The sequence below is a fragment of the Corythoichthys intestinalis genome, chromosome 8, assembly GCF_030265065.1.
Source record: "Corythoichthys intestinalis isolate RoL2023-P3 chromosome 8, ASM3026506v1, whole genome shotgun sequence".
NCBI classification, from domain to species: Eukaryota; Metazoa; Chordata; class Actinopteri; order Syngnathiformes; family Syngnathidae; genus Corythoichthys; species Corythoichthys intestinalis.
The window spans coordinates 30,810,661-30,828,862 of record NC_080402.1 but is presented as its reverse complement, the minus strand read 5'-3'; the positions used below and the strand labels follow the sequence as shown (position 1 = coordinate 30,828,862).

General features: G+C 39.0%; 1 protein-coding gene across 2 annotated transcripts in view; it reads left to right on the top strand.

The window, feature by feature from the left end:
* LOC130919915 (trinucleotide repeat-containing gene 6C protein-like) overlaps positions 1-18,202 on the top strand; it is a 310,124-nt gene that overhangs the window by 8,349 nt on the left and 283,573 nt on the right. For both annotated transcript variants that reach the window (XM_057842553.1, XM_057842550.1), the window contains exon 2: positions 2,135-2,199. The gene's annotated coding sequence lies outside the window, so the exon portion shown is untranslated. The remainder of the gene's footprint in view (positions 1-2,134; positions 2,200-18,202) is intronic.

Sequence of the window (18,202 nt, the reverse complement as noted above, 5' to 3'; positions counted from 1 at the left end):
AATTTAAATTTTGCTACTTTTCCAATAATTGTGGAATGAACAGAACAAAATTTGGTAAATATATTCTTGGAATGTATATGCATCGCTCTTCAGAGCCTGATTTGGAAAAAAAAAAATTGTGTGTCCTGATTGTGAAGTTAAAATTGCTGTTACTCTATTATTAGACACACTAAGCCAGAGGGTTGCCAATCATAATATGCTATTACAGTATTGGCGCGAATATAAGACAGTGTTTTTTGCATTGAAATAAGACTGAAAAAGGGGGGTCATCTTATATTCGCGGTCAAGACGTTATACCCATTCATGACACTAGATGGCGCCAGATGTCATTGAAGCGATGTTCTGTCATGACAGATCACAGCTACTCAAGTTTAACCAGTTTGCATTATTATATGAAATGTTTTGCCTTATTCATTATTATTTGTTTTGCCTTATTCATTATTATTATCATTATTATTGTTTCAAGACTACAGTTAGTTAGACTTCACTTTGATGGTTAATGCAGTTATTGCAATTTTGTTGTTTTAGCACAATTGATTGGTTTATTTACATTTCAAAAACCAAAAGCCATTCATTTACGAATGTGATTGCACTTTAGTTTACATATTTAAATGTTCAGATATTAAGATTTAAATGAGGCAAAATAACATGCTTTTTCTCTCAAATATATTTTTATAATTATTTGTTTTGGGTGTACTGTAATTATTTTCTGTATAAAAAATTTGGTGTTCAAAAAGTCTTTTTTTTCAAACTTGACTCTTGAAAAAGAGGGGGTCGTCTTATAATCAGGGCGGTCTTATATTCGGACCAATTCGGTATTTAGCCACACCTGGATTCATTACCTTATTACTATTCATCCTTCAAACAGCTGCTGGAAACAGAAATGTTGTTTACTCCATCTGCAGGTGACAGGGAGTTGATGATTTTACGACACTGTGCAGGTGTGTACTGGTCCTCATGGGGAACGCTTTCTTCCTTAAGGCAAAACACTACCGCTTTTGTCTACCGGTGTCGCTAAAATTGACCAAAACTGAAAAGTTACCTGGTTTTGCCTTGAGATAAACTGTATATTGTGGTTTTATACATGTGAAAAAGCTTGTTTGGTTAAGATGCTGTGAACAGGGAAAAGTTGGGAAAGATGATGTGAAGGAATTAAAGGCTGTTTGTTATGGATTGGGGTTATGAGAGGAGCTGGTTTGTAATGTGGGTGGCTAGCTATGTACAGTATTCGGCGACAGTATTTTAATTACAGCAATCGTTTAGCATATTTGTGAATTAACATGATTTTGGGGTGTCGTTGTGTTGAGGTCAGTGTTAAATCATACATAAAAAGCAACGGCATAATACCAACAAAGTGAGTTTTTTTTTTTTTTTTTTTAATGAAAATTTTGGAGGGGGTGGGGTATTCGGCCCAATTGCCATGATAAATGTTCGCTCCCACTTTATGTTAAGGTACATTCCTTTGACCCTGACAACCCTCTTAGATTAAAAAGTGATTTCATAGTTTTTCATTTTTAGAGGTAATTTTTTAATGACTGTTTAAGTTTCTGTTTTAGTTGGCAAATGTTCATTGAAAATTGTTTTAAATTGTTTTCAGGACCACTATGTCTGGCGTACTTAAAATAACTCTTTTTATAGAGGGTGCGGTCTACATTGTGTAAATGAATTAGCCCCACAATCACATTTAAGATGGAAAGTGTTTGCTTAGTGTCATGCAATTTTAACAAATGCTCTTTTTTCCACTTTCAGAGCAGCTTGTTTTAAATGAGGTGTGCACTTTTTCCATGCATTTTTCATTTCGCTCCTTTCAGCTGATAATTAATTTCCTGTATCCAATTTCTCTGTGTATTACTCCGGTCTTAAGGTCTTCTACAAACCAAATCACACAGCACAACATAATAGGTTTTTTAATAAAGAAAGCTTTTTACATACATTATGCTGTATTTGACAATGAGTCAAGCCAAAGTGCTCAAATGGTATGAACATTGTAGAAGTACAAAGACACACTCTTCCACCTTACGCTGTCTTTAAGATGAAATAAAACAGATAGCAGGAAGATGTGCTGAATTACAAGTCCCCGCTTATTTCATCTCCTGGGCAAAGCAAATGATGATTTTCCTCTTCATCTTCACAGATGAGGTGATGAGAGTCAAGAATAAGTCATGAGGAAGAGGAGAGTAAAGGGCAAGTTAAATTGAGGTAAGGATAAATGGTAAAGCAGACATTCGGGTCAAGTGCTGATCTGGCATTCCCCTTTTAAAATGTAGCCTTGAGAATATACTCACATATATGCCACGTCTTCTTACTTATATGATGAAAAGGCTTTAATGATTATACTGTACATTAGCTCCCACTGGGATACATCAGATTAATGATATTTTTTGGGTGTAAATCATAATTTTTTTTTGGAAAGTTTATTTTTCAATAGATCTGTAACAGAACTTGTAACACTTCAAATTGGTTTTGGTGTCAAAACCAAATTATCTATTTTCTGTTGCGACCCGCACTGATCTGCTGCCCTTCATATGCATTAATGTGATGAAAATAAAAAGCACTCGGTAAAACAAAACCTGTATTACATCGATTTCAATCTTCATGATGTGAAAGAGGCAGTGCCCCCTTTCACACAAGCAGAAGTGAAAGTTGTGAGACTTATTATTACATTATATGCAACCATGCAAGGAGAGCTTGTAACAGTAAAAAGAACCGTTATAGAGGTAGCACCTTACATTCACAGATCACATTAAGGTATGTGTACCTTTTGTACAAATGTTTTTATTAATGGACACAAATTTTGTAACTATTAAGCATTTCCGGGACTATTGTCACTACAGTGAACAACTATTCAAAAGTAAGCACACATAAGACATTTTCCCCTTCATTGAGCAAGTGACTTTTTTCAAAAGAAAAAAATGTTAGCAATTCAAATTTAAAAAAAAAAAAAAAAAAAAAAAGGAATCATTATTTTTTTATGTATTTTATCTAATTAGAAATACATTCATAATACAATGTTAAATGCTAAATTAATGACATTTAAATAAATAAAAAATACTCAGGGGACAGCCCCAAGTAACACTCGAAATGTATTTGATTTTCTTCATTGTATTTAACTCAATGCATGCCATTGATGGCGAGAGACGTTAAATTCATTTAAACTGAGCAGTGGCCGTAAATGCTCATCTTTCAGTGCAATTGATGTCATTAGTAACCAATCAGTTAAATGAGTGGCCTATATAGGTTAAAAAAAAAACAAAACAAAAAACAACAAATAAATAGAATGTCCGTGAAAGTTTTAAGACTGGTTTTGTGAGACTATGTTCTTCTTTTGGTCTTGTCATGATCTCTGTCTCGATGAGTGTGCTCAACCACAACTCTACGTAGCATACCAAGAAGTAAAACGGGAGATGCTTGTTTTCCTTCATTGTTGTTGTTGTTCTGACAGATACGTTCAAGTCGGATCAGTTTTCAAGTTCTCATCCCTCATTCTTTCTACTGTTATATTTGTGATTCCTTTGTCTCAGATTCTCATTCCTGGCTTTCATTTAGTTTAGATGTTTAAGTTGCAGTGGTTCAATTCCTCTTGTTTACAGTACAGGAGACCCATGTTAATATTTTTTGAGTGCTTCTTGTACAAGTACATGCACACCCAGTGGCGGTGGAAATCTGGTACAGCAGGGAGTGCTGAGGATCTTTGTTTTTCACCTTCCAAAAACAGCCATTTTGTTCCGAATTTGTCATGCTCGTGCATTTTCTCCCTAAAAGGCGTGCGTGATGGCAGTACACGCATCCTGGATAGTCTACGTACTAGTACTAGGCTACTACAAGGACAACGTTCTATTTCACCTACAGTATGTGTTGGAAGTTTTGTATTGGAAATAAATGCGCCCGTGTATTATAATGCAAATCCAGGCAACTAGAAGGTGCAATGACACACGAGAACATTTGAAAACTAAAAGGGCCAATAAGCCTTGGCTTAACACCCCCTTTTTATAACACTAAAATAAATTGCACACGGATATCTGATAGCGCTCGGCACGGCGGCAGCTCAACAGCAACAATTTAGCTACAATGCTAGCATGTCTTTCCCATTTGAAGACAACAAAGGACAGTGGTCTTAATTTTCGACCTCAAATTTTAGAACTGTTGCTGCTTTGGTAAAGAAAAAAATCGCTAATTCGTTTTTGTGCCATGTTAACACCTCCTCTGTCAACAGTGTACTTTTCGTTTCTATAGCGCCTTATTCAAGGTGACCCGTTGGCAAGCAACGTGTGAGGTGCTGTTATTAAAAAAAAAAAAAAAAAAGACGTATATTTAATCCCCAAAGTTAAATGTGTTATTGTTTCAATATGTTTTATTTATTTATTATTATTTTTTTTTAAATCTCCCAAAACATTTTTTTTTTTTTTCCCCCTCAGTAACCCCAGGGTGTGCTGCAGCACCCCACTTCCCACAGCACTGTGTACACGTGGATATTTTGCAAATTTCTGCTATCAAAGAGTGTTGTGTAATTGAGAAGGGCAATTTGTGATTCATTCACTTGCATATCCACAAACTCTAGAACAGACATGTCCCAAATGCGGCCCGTGGTCAAATTTCATTCGGCCCCCAGCCTCTGTCATAAAATCAGTAACGTCTGGCCCACACACAGGCTTAATAAATTGGTCAGCAGTACTGCTACCAGCATATGAAGTACCTTACACACTAAATGCTGCTCCTCATTTACCCACTAAAAGGCAGCAGCACTCTAAGCAACATTAACCCCGTGTGACCCTTTTTTCCCAATTTTCTAAATGGCGACAATCAACAAAAAAAAAAAGAAACTTGACTGCGACGGCCAACGGTTCAAGGATAGGTGGAAATTGGACTATTTTTTCACTAAAATATGCTACAACTGTGTCTGCCTCATTTGCAAAGAGACAGTCGCTGTTTTTAAAGAGTTGAATGTGAGGCGATATTACCAAACAAGACACGCTGACATGTAGGGCCTACGACAAGAATACAAGGAAGATACGTTGCGAGAAATTGAAAAAACTTGAAGCTAGTTTAATTTCACAGCAGCAGTATTTCGCAAGAGCCCGAGAGTCGAAAGAGAACGTCACAAAGGTTAGTTGGGAGATTGTTGAAATTATTAAGAAAAATAATAAAGCAAATGTGACACACAGAATGGCTTGCTAAAATTTGCTTGAATATATTGTTCTACGTAAAGGACGTTAGCCAAGGTCGGCCCCCCACATTTTTACCACACCGAATCTGGCCCCCTTTGCAAAAAGTTTGGGCACCCCCGCTCTAGAATGTCCTTTGGAATGTTAAAGTACAGTGTTATGCTTGTCTAAAATATCTCATTTGTAGTTTCAGTCAATGTTCAGTGAGAGGAGGGTGAATCTATTCAAGATGAAGGTAGTATCTCATTGACAGACCACACAGCCATGTTCGGTTCATTGCTGTCATTCCTTACATCTTTTGACATTTTCAATTATGTCTTTCACACATCGGTAGGCACTTGTTTTTATTCCTCCAACACTGCCTTCCTCCTCCTGTGGTTTTGTTATAGTCTACCTTCTTCTTTTTTTCACTTCCATTTATTTTGTAAGTGGCACGCACCCTCCTTGCTTTGTGCATTGGCCTTTTTCATATGTAGGGGTCAGCTAGCCCAGGGACCCAATTACTCCCCCACCCAATACGACATAAGAGAGGGGATAGCGGGGTGAAAGAAGGAAAGGACTGCCAAGATGTGAGGTGGATGCTGTCAGATCTGTCAAGGACACCTGTTCAATTTACCCGCTCCACTTTTTGGAGGATTACATCTATGTAGTGAAAGTGAAGAGATTTATGATTAAAACTAATGTTTGGTATACTTAGGGTTTTGTGATATAGCAATCTCTGTCCATTTTATACATCATAAATACAGTATAATATCTTTGTGAATCTAATGTGAATAGGGCCCCGGTGCGATGAGTATCAACGGGACCCATGAGTCTCCATACTTTAGCACTTAAAAACTATATTATAGCTCTTATCATCTTACCTTTGTTTTGACTCTTCTCGCAAACCAGTCCCCCTGGAGGCTGCACTCCCAGCACCCCCCTAAGCTCCGCCCCTGCTTGTATGATCTAATCGGAGGTGGGTAGTAACGTGTTACTCTGTTACATTAACTCGAGTAACTTTTTGAGAAAAATGTACTTCTAAGAGATGTTTAACTAAGCCATACTTTTTCCTTTTACTTGAGTAGATTTGCGATGAAAAAAACACTACTCTGCTACTTTGGGCTATACAAGAGTTGTTACATTATTTACAGTTATTAGATTTATTTATTTATTTTTTGCTAGCGATACCATGAGTAGCTTGACTAATTTCACCAATGAGACGTCGCAACAATAATCACATGACTCCATTAAACCAATCAAGTTTGCCATTCTATGATCATGCCAGCCTGTTCCATCACGTGGCGTCTTTAAAGCACTGTAAAAAATGAAGAATTTTACATAGAGCGCTGCCCTCAACATGAATCGAAAACGCCATTTAAACCTCTCACCCAGTTTTTATTTGGCACCGACTGACCACGGAAAACTGGCGATATGATCCTTTTAATTTCATAATAGTAACTATGAAGGAACTATTCAAACTAGGAACTAACTAACCTTCTCCACCAGAGGGCACTTGTGCTCTTTGGACAAACTTAAACATCAAATGTTACATATTGCGATCGATTTTGTAAGTAACTATGTACCCAGTTCAGCACAACACCTCAAATTCCAAATCTTTCTAGTTTGTCCAGTAAGATACTGTGGTTGACTGTGTCAAATTATTTTTTTCAGATCCAGGAAAATTCCCATGAAGTATTGTTTTTGGTCAATAGCATCCGTGATCATTTCTACTGACTCTGTTAACCCTTAGATGCATAACTGAGGTTGTTTTCTTGAAATATCTTCAGAACGAAAAATTGTTATCAATTCATATTTCAGGTATTCCTCAAAAAACATGTTCTTGATATTATGCCATTCAAATTTTTGATGACCTTTTTATACATTTGAAAAAAATTTTGAATTACTACCCTAAGCTTCCACAAATGGGTCAAAAATGACCCACGTGCATTTTCTATGGAATCCAATGAGAATCTTTCATTCTTATCAACTTTGGCTGTCAGGAATAATTTTACCGTGGACCACACAGACTAGGTATGTAAAAAGTGACATCCCTTAAGATTATTTTACACAGCAAGAGCTGATACGTGTACTGTAAGTATTATGTCCATATAGTATTTTGTGTGTGTGTCTTTCATGACTCTTTATTATTATTTATCAACAAATTAACCTACTTCATAACTAGCTAGCTAACTATGGCTAGGTTCATACCGCAGGTCCTAATGCACAATTCTGATTTTTTGTCGGCGTACCCGTTCAGACTGCCTTTGTCCATTGAGCCTGTTCAAGTTTCACACATGCGCTCTAATTTGCAGTCCGGGATGTGCTGAGCAAACTGGCCCGCAGGAGCATTGGAGCAGAGAGAAAACCGAGCATTGTCAGAAGTATTCTGAACCCATTTTATTTTTTGTGAGTGTTGTCAAAAGCCCTGTTCAAGCTAGGCGCTAATGCACAGCTGCACCACTACCGTAGCACCCTGTCTCTCTCTCTCTCTCTTTAATTGCTGCATGAGTTCCAATTTGGGGGACTTGACAGTTCGGACCGCAGCCACATTCTGGAAAAATGTGGCCCGGATGGGATTTTAACCGCATACGAAAGTGACCTGGATCGAATTTGAAAATGGTCCACTTTTATGTGACTTTTCCTGTTCAGTCGAGTCGGAAAAACACGAAAAAAATCGGATTTGTGCTAGATTTAAAGCTGAAATGGTCCTACAGATGTTGGATGATGGAGAGGCAGTGACGGGGTTGAACTCAAGTGTCCGAAATTTCTCATGAGGACCCAGACTATTGTCCAGGTGGCAGTGGCAATTGTCCACCTGGAAATCCAACTGAACAGGATCAATGTGACTCATAAGATTCCACTTATGTGTCCTCTAAAGAAGAAAGTGTCCAAATCATGACCAACAGAATGAGTTGGTAGGGTTCTTACTAGAGAGAATTACCTCCCACCCAGGGCAGAACACAGAGCCACAATATCCTCAGAAATCAGTCAGTGCCTCCACAAGGGCTTAGCACCGCTCTCTTACCAAAAAGATGCATGGGAGCTCTTCATCACTGATGATAAAATACAAGGAAGGATAAAGTCTATTGCTGTTTTTTTTTTGTTTGTTTTTTTTTTTCAAAAAAATGTTAATTGAATCATAAAGACATTTCAAGCATGAAATCGTTCTTGTGTGGCCCTAAATATCATACTAATTAATATACAAGTGATTATTCTTAACCAAAATGGCATAAAAACACATTGGTTCTAATATGGGTAATTTTTGACCCACTTATGGAAGAGTGTAGGGTCCAGTAACTTGTGCATCTAAGGGTTAATGCCTGCGTGGTGGAGTGTTTTTTTCCTAAACCCATACTGGCTATCATGTAGCAAATGGTGCTTTGTTATGAATTTGTCCAGTCTATTGTTAGAGTTTTTCGAGGATTTTGGATAATTGAGGCAGAATCGAAATGGGTCTGTAGTTACTGAACACATGTGAGTTTCCTCCTTTGAAAATTGGGACAACTTTCGCAATTTTCCTTTCATCAGTGAAGACTCCTGTCTCGATAGATTTATTGAAGATATGGGTTATGGGGTGGAGGATTTCATTTAGAATTTTTTAAAGGAGTTTCATATCAATTTCATTTGAGTCAGTCGAGTCTTTGTCAACACATTGTGCAATTAAATTCTTAACCTCAACGATCTGTACTGGTTACAAGAACATGGATTTCACCGTTGGCTCAGGGAGCCGGTAGCCTGCTTCCAGGGGGATGTTTTCAGCTAATTTCGGGCAGACCGTCACAAAGAACTCATTAAATTTATTTGCAATCTCTTCCTTGTTCCTTAATTTAGTGGTGTCAGCATAAAAGAAGTCCGGGTATGATTTCTCCGACTCCTTATTTTTTATCATCCCATTTAAATTATCCACAGTCTGCACGTGTAGTTTCTGCTGTCTTCCAGTAATTTACTATAATGTTTTTTGCAAGCTCTCAGGATGGAATTTAGTTTGTATCTATATTTTTTGTATCTGTCCTTTGCAAGTTTTGTCTTTTGGGAGATAAAGGACTTGTATAGTGAGGTTTTTTTGCAGGCATTGATAAGAGACTTGGACATCCAAGGTTTGTTTTGCATTTTTTGTTTCATGTGGATTAATTTGACCGGGCATTAATTTGACCGGGCAGTGTTTGTCATATATCCGTTGAAGTGTATTCATAAAACAGCCATAAGCTGCATTTACATCAATTGCATTAAAAACACCATCCCAGTCTTGAGTTGAGAGATCTTTTTTCATGTCTTCAATGTTTTGGTCAGTTCTAAGTCTCCTGTAGATTTTCTTGGATGGATTTACGCAGTAGTTGTGTAGAGTGTAGTTTGCGAAGATTGGTAGATGGTCAGAGATATCACTAATTAGCACACAACTTTGTGTCTCATTCAGCAGAATGGTGAAGATATTGTCAATGAGTGTCGCACTGTGTGACGTAATTCTAGTTGGTTGTGTAATTAGAGGGTACAGGCCTAGGGAGTACAAGGTGGCGACAAAATCGTGTATCTGCGAATTCTTCATGGGGTTTAATAAATCTAGATTGGTGTCCCCACAAAAAAAGACATGCGTATTATTAGTTTCAAACAGTAATTTTTCCATACACTCAGTGAAAAGCTGGACATTTGAATCCGGAGCTCTGTAAACACAGATGATAATTATGCTTTTACTTTTGGAGATAAGGAGCTCAATTGTAATACATTCCATGAGATCTTCAATCCTAGTTGACATGTCATGTAGGATATCAAACTTAAAATTTTCCTTAACAAACCAGGCAACACTCCCTGGAAATCAAAATATGATCACCCTGGAATGACTGATGACAGTCTGCATGTGTCGTGACGTGTGTTGTTTTGATGCCTCTGCGCATGCGGGTCTGTTTGCTCAACGCGTGTCGGACGGCGAATAAGTGCGCATACCTAATACTTGAACGGACTCAATCGACATAATCGGAATCGAGCACCAAGACCGGCAGTAAGAACGTAGCCTTAGATGTTTGCTTTTTAGGTTTTGAATTCGTAAAAAAAAAAAAAAAAAAAATGGTTTTATGAAATTACGAAGGGTGCGATGAATGCATCTGTGAAACTTGTGGGGTTTGCTACCTTTAGCAGGGTTAAAAACCACTGTGTTATAATGGAATTAACTGAAGTACAAAAACATGACTAGTATGTCATTGTGGTGGATGGGTAATTTTCAAATCAACCGATTGATTTATTGAATGATCATCTGATGGACTAATTGATCAGTTCAGTAAAACACATTTACTTCCATTAAGGCAGGCCACGGGTGGGTAGATTCCCCTCGATCTGGCAGCCATGATGTAATGCACAGGTTTAATGACCTCAGCATAATCACTACCATTATGAGGCATCCACTAGGCTCTCTGAAGCATTTCATCATCTTCGTCACTAGCCACGTTTACATGCTGACTTTTATTCATACCGATTCAAATCATTCCGAATGGAAATTTCAGATCAGCTGTTTACATGTCACTTCATCTATTCCGATCCAGCGTTTACATGTGACTGCCTTTATTCCGAAAGGACGTTTGACAACTGCCGTCTGACATGCGCAGATTAATCAAAACAAAGCTTCACGTTGCAAAACATGGAGATCGATCGTCGGAGTGCTGCTGTTTTAACTTTAACCCACTTGTTGTGTTTGTGGGGTCGTATCCACTTCTGCTGTTTTGCTGTTTTGCCTTGTAGTAGCCGGTTTTCCACCGGTTTCTAATCTGGTCAACGCTCTGGTCTATTCCGGCTTCGTGTAACCTCACGTGAACTTTTTTAAATAGTTCACTGTTCCTCGTTTTACGCCCGTCTAAGCGAGCAATTATATTCAATTCTTTTAAAGTTTGAATTAAATACAATCTTTCTGCCGGACTCCAATTAGGTGCGCTGTGCTTGGAAGCCATGTTGCAAGTGACGTTACTTACGTCACAAAGTGACGTCACCACGTCAGTACGGAGCATGTGCAGAAAGAACGCAACCAGACACCATTCCGCTTCCCTGTTTACATGATATAATTTTGCTTCTAATCGGTTTGGGAAAAGGAATATTCCACCCCTGTGAATCGGAATGAAATTCCATTCGGTTTGGGCCTGTTCATTCCGAATGAGGTGTTTATATGGAACACATTTATTCGGTTTGAACAAATATTCCGATTGTAATTGGAATATTTGGCTCCATGTAAACATGGCAAGTGTCGTGTGCTCTCATTCACACATTACTGTTTCACAAACTCAGCCAAACAACACCAACGAATCGCATGTCAACAAAGCTTTGTTTTGCGCTCATTTTGGCATGCTGTTACACCATGGTATCCCCTAATCTTATAGTAAAGATGGCAACAACAAAAAAACAAATTGCTATTTTTATTCCAGGATGATCTTAAAATGTCACTTTAATCACTTTGTCTCTAATTCACAATTCCTCCTCATTTTGCAAAGAATAGCAACTAGTCAGCTGAACAAGAGATATGACACAGGAGTAGTTGTGGTCAAGGGCTGATTAATGAGCTTTTAATTTAATCAGCGATTCCCATCTCGCCAAGGCCTCTGCTCCTGGCTGTGTAGCACTAGCAGCTTATTATTTTTTAACAAGTCTGTGATCCCCCCCCCTTTTTTTCTTGGCCACCCTCTGCATCTTTGTCTTTTCCAGCTTCACAGCCAGCTCTTATCTGCGTCAGTGGTGATTACATGAACAGAAAGGCGATGATTAATGGAGATTTAAGTCGGATCCGGTCTAATCTCGCTCCACCTAAACAAAACAGGCCTCTATAAATAGAGTTCCTCAGGAATGGAAAAATGCTTCGATGCCACGTTCTGTGACGCCTGTCTGTAAAAGGCACTATATAAGTAAAGTCGCTTGCTTTGAATAAACCAGTTACAGGGATCAGTCGCAACCTATCTTAAATGCTAATGCTGCAGTAGGTTAATAATTATAGGATTTCCACTAATCAGTTTGCCTGTTTGTTCACGCTGATTTGAAAACTATATTCCTGCACTCCATTCGTCACCTCACAATCTCTTATATTTATAAACCTAACTGTCTTGTTGAATCCTACCTACTGTCTGTGGCCCGCTTCACCTTTGAAGGGCAGTTTTTATACTGTATATATGTTTAATCTCACAATCAGTTCAGTTCTTGTATTAAGTTTTGCTGCTAACTCGAGGAGACTAGTCCTAAAGTCAAAACTCCCCCTTAAGTCACAATGAACTACTCATTCCTGTTCGTGGTTGCACAATTTTGAAAAAAATAACTTGTTTAAGAAAAGTTTCCTGAGCGAATATTGGGGGGTGCCATCTTTGACATTTTCTGCTCCGGACTTCCGGTTTAGACAGAACACCATGATTTGCAGTTCAAATAGACAAAATTTTAAACTGCCAAATCAAACCAGAGGAACCCACGGTGTCTCCAAAGATGGATTCAGCTTGACGTAGATGAGACTCCAGGATTTTCTGTGCTGTGCGTGGTCGTATGAACTCCTGGAAGTGCCTTTATATATGCTTGGAAGTGGAATGTTCTGAACAGCGTCCAGCTTTAAACCACCAGTGTGGATCTACTTAACCATACGCCTAAAATCGAAACCAGCAGCAGATTAAGGATTTGGCTTGCAGTTTTAACTCTAAATGGTCCCCCTAAAAGATTGCATGTTTGTTCTTATCACTTCGGTGATTATTTGTGGATAAAATTCTTACAATCTGTGCAGCCTGTGTTAACATGGGGTAGAGATTGATACGCCAGCCACTTGAGTGACCAAAATTACGTGAAATTAGAAATAATATTAGAGCTTCCGAATGCAGAAGGGCTCACACGGATTATGTTGTTTCAATGTAATACTATAAGGTAATTTTCATCTAGTTATAGTCATGGTAGTATAAGATCACACATGTACATACAGTGCCTTGCAAAAGTATTCGGCCCCCTTGAATCTTGCAACCTTTCGCCACATTTCAGGCTTCAAACATAAAGATATGAAATTTAATTTTTTTGTCAAGAATCAACAACAATGATTGGATAATTTCAACTTTTTTAACAAATGAAAAACTGAAAAGTGGGGCGTGCAATATTATTCGGCCCCCTTACTTTCAGTGCAGCAAACTCACTCCAGAAGTTCAGTGAGGATCTCTGAATGATCCAATGTTGTCCTAAATGACCGATGATGATAAATAGATTCCACCTGTGTGTAATCAAGTCTCCGTATAAATGCACCTGCTCTGTGATAGTCTCAGGGTTCTGTTTAAAGTGCAGAGAGCATTATGAAAACCAAGGAACACACCAGGCAGGTCTGAGATACTGTTGTGGAGAAGTTTAAAGCCGGATTTGGATGCAAAACGAGCTTTAAACATCTCAAGGAGCACTGTGCAAGCCATCATATTGAAATGGAAGGAGCATCAGACCACTGCAAATCTACCAAGACCCAGCCGTCCTTCCAAACTTTCTTCTCAAACAAGGAGAAAACTGATCAGAGATGCAGCCAAGAGGCCCATGATCACTCTGGATGAACTGCAGAGATCTACAGCTGAGGTGAGAGAGTCTGTCCATAGGACAACAATCAGTCGTACACTGCACAAATCTGGCCTTTATGGAAGAGTGGCAAGAAGAAAGCCATTTCTCAAAGATATCCATAAAAAGTCTCGTTTAAAGTTTGCCACAAGCCACCTGGGAGACACACCAAACATGTGGAAGAAGGTGCTCTGGTCAGATGAAACCAAAATGGAACTTTTTGGCCACAATGCAAAACGATATGTTTGGCGCAAAAGCAACACAGCTCATCACCCTGAACACACCGTCCCCACTGTCAAACATGGTGGTAGCAGCATCATGGTTTGGGCCTGCTTTTCTTCAGCAGGAACAGGGAAGATGGTTAAAATTGACGGGAAGATGGATGCAGCCAAATACAGGAACATTCTGGAAGAAAACCTGTTGGTATCTGCACAAGACCTGAGACTGGGACGGAGATTTATCTTCCAACAGGACAATGATCCAAAACATAAAGCCAAATCTACAACGGAATGGTTCAAAAATAAACGTATCCAGGTGTTAGAATGGCCAAGTCAAAGTCCAGACCTGAATCCAATCGAGAATCTGTGGAAAGAGCTGAAGACTGCTGTTCACAAACACTCTCCATCCAACCTCACTGAGCTCGAGCTGTTTTGCAAGGAAGAATGGGCAAGAATGTCAGTCTCTTGATGTGCAAAACTGATAGAAACATACCCCAAGCGACTTGCAGCTGTAATTGGAGCAAAAGGTGGCGCTACAAAGTATTAACGCAAGGGGGCCGAATAATATTGCACGCCCCACTTTTCAGTTTTTTATTTGTTAAAAAAGTTTAAATTATCCAATAAATTTTGTTCCACTTCACGATTGTGTCCCACTTGTTGTTGATTCTTGACAAAAAATTAAAATTTTATATCTTTATGTTTGAAGCCTGAAATGTGGCGAAAGGTTGCAAGGTTCAAGGGGGCCGAATACTTTTGCAAGGCACTGTATAAACACAAATTGTATGCCATTCTTATACTGCAGATATTGATCGCAATAAAGCTTTGGACAAACATGATTCCATTTCTTGTTTTATTTAAAACAATTGGTGCATGTTCAAAACGGGTCAATAAATCACAATTTATAAAATCATTGGAATAATATTAACGAAGGTGGAGCACAAGTCGAGCCTTCCATCATCAAGGTAGAATGCACGTAGTCTCGATATACTGTACGTCCATCACCGTAAGAGTGTTTTCCACCTGTAAACAAACGAACATAAAACGCGTAACACTTGAATTTATGCAAAGCCAGAGTATGACTTGTTGTACAACGGCATTAAAAAGTATCTGAACCTTTTGGAATTTCTCACATTTCTGCATAAAGTCACCATCAAATGTGATCTGATCTTTGTCAAAACCACACAGATGAAAAAAAGTGTCTGCTTAAACTAAAACCACCCAAACATTTATAGGTTTTCATATTTTAATGAGGATAGTATGCAACCAATGACAGAAGGAGGAAAAATACGTACGTGAACCATCACATTTAATATTTTGTGGCCCTCCCTTTGGCAGCAATAACTTTAACCAGACGCTTCCTGTAGTTGCAGATCAGTCTGGCACATCGATCTGGACTAAAGTTCAGTCAGATTCTTGGGATGTCTGGCATGAATCGATGTCTTTAGGTAATGCCACAACATCTCAATGGGGTTAAAGTCTGGACTTTGACTTGGCCACTCCAAAACATGTATTTTGTTCTTCTGAAACTATTTTAAAGTTGATTTACTTCTGTATTTTGGATCTTTGTCTTTTTGTCGCATCCATCCTCTTTTTAGCTTCAACTGTCTGAAAGACAACCACAGGTTTTCCTGCAAAACATCCTGATAAACCTTTTAATTCATTCTTCTATTAATGACTTCAAGTCGTCCAGGCCCTGAGGCAGCCAAACAGCCCAAAATCATTATGCTTCATATTGGGGATGAGGTGTTGATGTTGGTGAACTGTTCCAGTTTTCCTCCACACATGACGTGTGTTACTCACAAACAATTCAACTTTGGTTTCATCATACCACAAAATATTTTGCCAAAACTTCTGTGGAGTGTCCAAGTGCCTTTTTGCGAACATTAAACGAGCAACAGTGTTTTTTCAGACAGCAGTGGCTTCCTCCGTAGAGTCCTCCCAGGAACACCATTCTTGGCCATAGCTTAACATACAGTTGATGTGTGCACAGAGATATTGGAAAATGCCAGTGATTTCTCTAAGTCTTTAGCAGACGCTCTAGGGTTATCTTTTATCTCTGAGTATTCTGCGCTGAACTCTTGGCGTTATCTTTGGTGGACAGCCACTCTTTGGGAGAGAAGCAACAATGCCAAACTCTCTCCATTTGTAGACAACTTCTATGACTGTCGATTGATGAACACCCAGACTTTTACAAATGGTTTTATATCCTTTCCCAGCTTTGTGCAAATCAACAACCCTTGATCGCAGGTCTTCAGACAGCTCTTTTGACCGAGCCGTGATGCACATCAGACAGTGCTTGTCATCAAGACATTTCTTACCAGGTGTGTGTTTTATAGGGGGCAGAGCAGTTTTAAACCATTCATCAGTGATTGGGCACACAACTGACTTAAAATGTTTGGTAAAAATTGGTTTCAATTGCTCTTTGTCTCCTTAGGCAGAGGGTTCACTTACTTATTTTCCCACCTTCTGTCATCGTTTGCATGCTATCCACATTAAAATATGAAAACCTATAAATGTTTGGGTGATTTTAGTTAAAGCAGACACTGCATTTTCATCTGTGTGATTTTGACGAAGATCACATTTGATGGTGATTTTATGCAGAAATGTGAGAAATTACAAAAGGTTTAGATACTTTCATACCACTGTTGATGAGTGTTTGTTTTCCATTTCTTTATCGTTGAAGCTAATGATGTCTCAGCTGTGATGCAACACACAGAATTGTATCCAAATTGAACATAATTGTACCTGTTATTTCTTTGTTGTGGCACTCTTGGTTCGACATCTGCCTTCAGGAACGCAAAATCCCAATATTCATGTATTGGAACACATTCAAGTGGATGCTCCTGAAGGAAAAGAAAGTCGATTTGTGCACTTTACAGGTTCTTTAATTCTCTTAACAGGAGATGACGACACACAATTCAGGAACAAAAAGAAAGCATTAATCACCTAAGATATATACATTCATTTTGGGAAAGAGTAATTTAAAGCTTATCGATCAGGACACATCTCCCAAAAAATCACGAGGTGACGCCAGAAGTGCCCCGAATCTCGGCGTGCATTCATTATATCGCTGTTTAGTGCTGCCCACAGCATGACAAAACAAAAAGAGAAGTCCTTGCACTGTAGATAAAACATACAGCTTCGAAAATATCATGTACAACCATATGAAATGAACTGATATGTATTTGTGTGAATAAATGGAAATGTATATGTCTACAATTGGACAAAGTGTAAAACGGACGTTGCTTGCAGAAATGCGGAAGGAAAGCGGAAGTACCTCGGAAACCTGTGTATATATATAAAATTTAAAAAACGCATTAAATAGGCAATGAGTTGGAATACTGGCAAGAGCAGCTCTTTCATTCTGCCTCTGATTGCTAAGTGGCTCTCTCCATTATCATTATACGCTGAATAGCTGAACACCATAAAGGTAAAATGTGACTCATCCATCCCAGCTTATCACTTTCAGAGCCTTATGTGAGTTGCTGTCCCCTTAGCCGCTTCAAAACCCCCCACCTTCTATCCATCTCCATACAGATTGACACCTTGTCTACTTAACACAGAACCTTTACAAAGTATTTAAGGATTTTTCGCATGCTCTTTCTATTTGCTTTTAAATCCGTTTCAAGATAGGAATTCTGTGTATCTGTGTGCTTAAGTGCATGCATGTCATTCTGCATACTCGGTTTCTTTGTAAGGTCATTTCTCATGTGTTATTGTCTCAATCTGAGACAAGAGGGGCAGTATGGAGGTCCTCTTTGCTATATCCCCTGCCCGACTCGAAGAGGTATTGCCTCCCTTATTGCTGCTGAAGAGCCCCATCAGTGCCTGGTGCACTGATTTATGTTTCTGATCCCCTTCCACCTCTAGCTCCTTTCCATTAGTCTACACAATTTTGCACCTATTGTTCAGCTCCTGGCGTTATCGGCACCGTGCAGGCCTGTCAGCAGGACTTGCCCCTCGCACAATCACACCACGAATGGCGGTGACGGCTGGAAGAGGAAGAGAAGCGAGGGCAGATAAGAGAAAGAGATGGAATAGGTGGGATAGAACGAGTTAAGATGAAGAGAAGGCCAGAGAGGTACGAGGCGGAAGCGGTGGGAGGGGAAAGATGAGCTGGTGGGCAGCTTGTCACACAGATTGGTGATGTCCACCCAAGCGTTTGGTTTTATTGCTTTGGAAAAGGCCAGCAAGGGTAAAGATGGAAGTTTGCGGGGTTGACTGAAATGGTGATGGGAGTAAATGCTATTTGCTTACATGGGATTTTCTCTTATTGTGTGTCCATTAACATCAAGCTTTTATCGCTTCAGAATG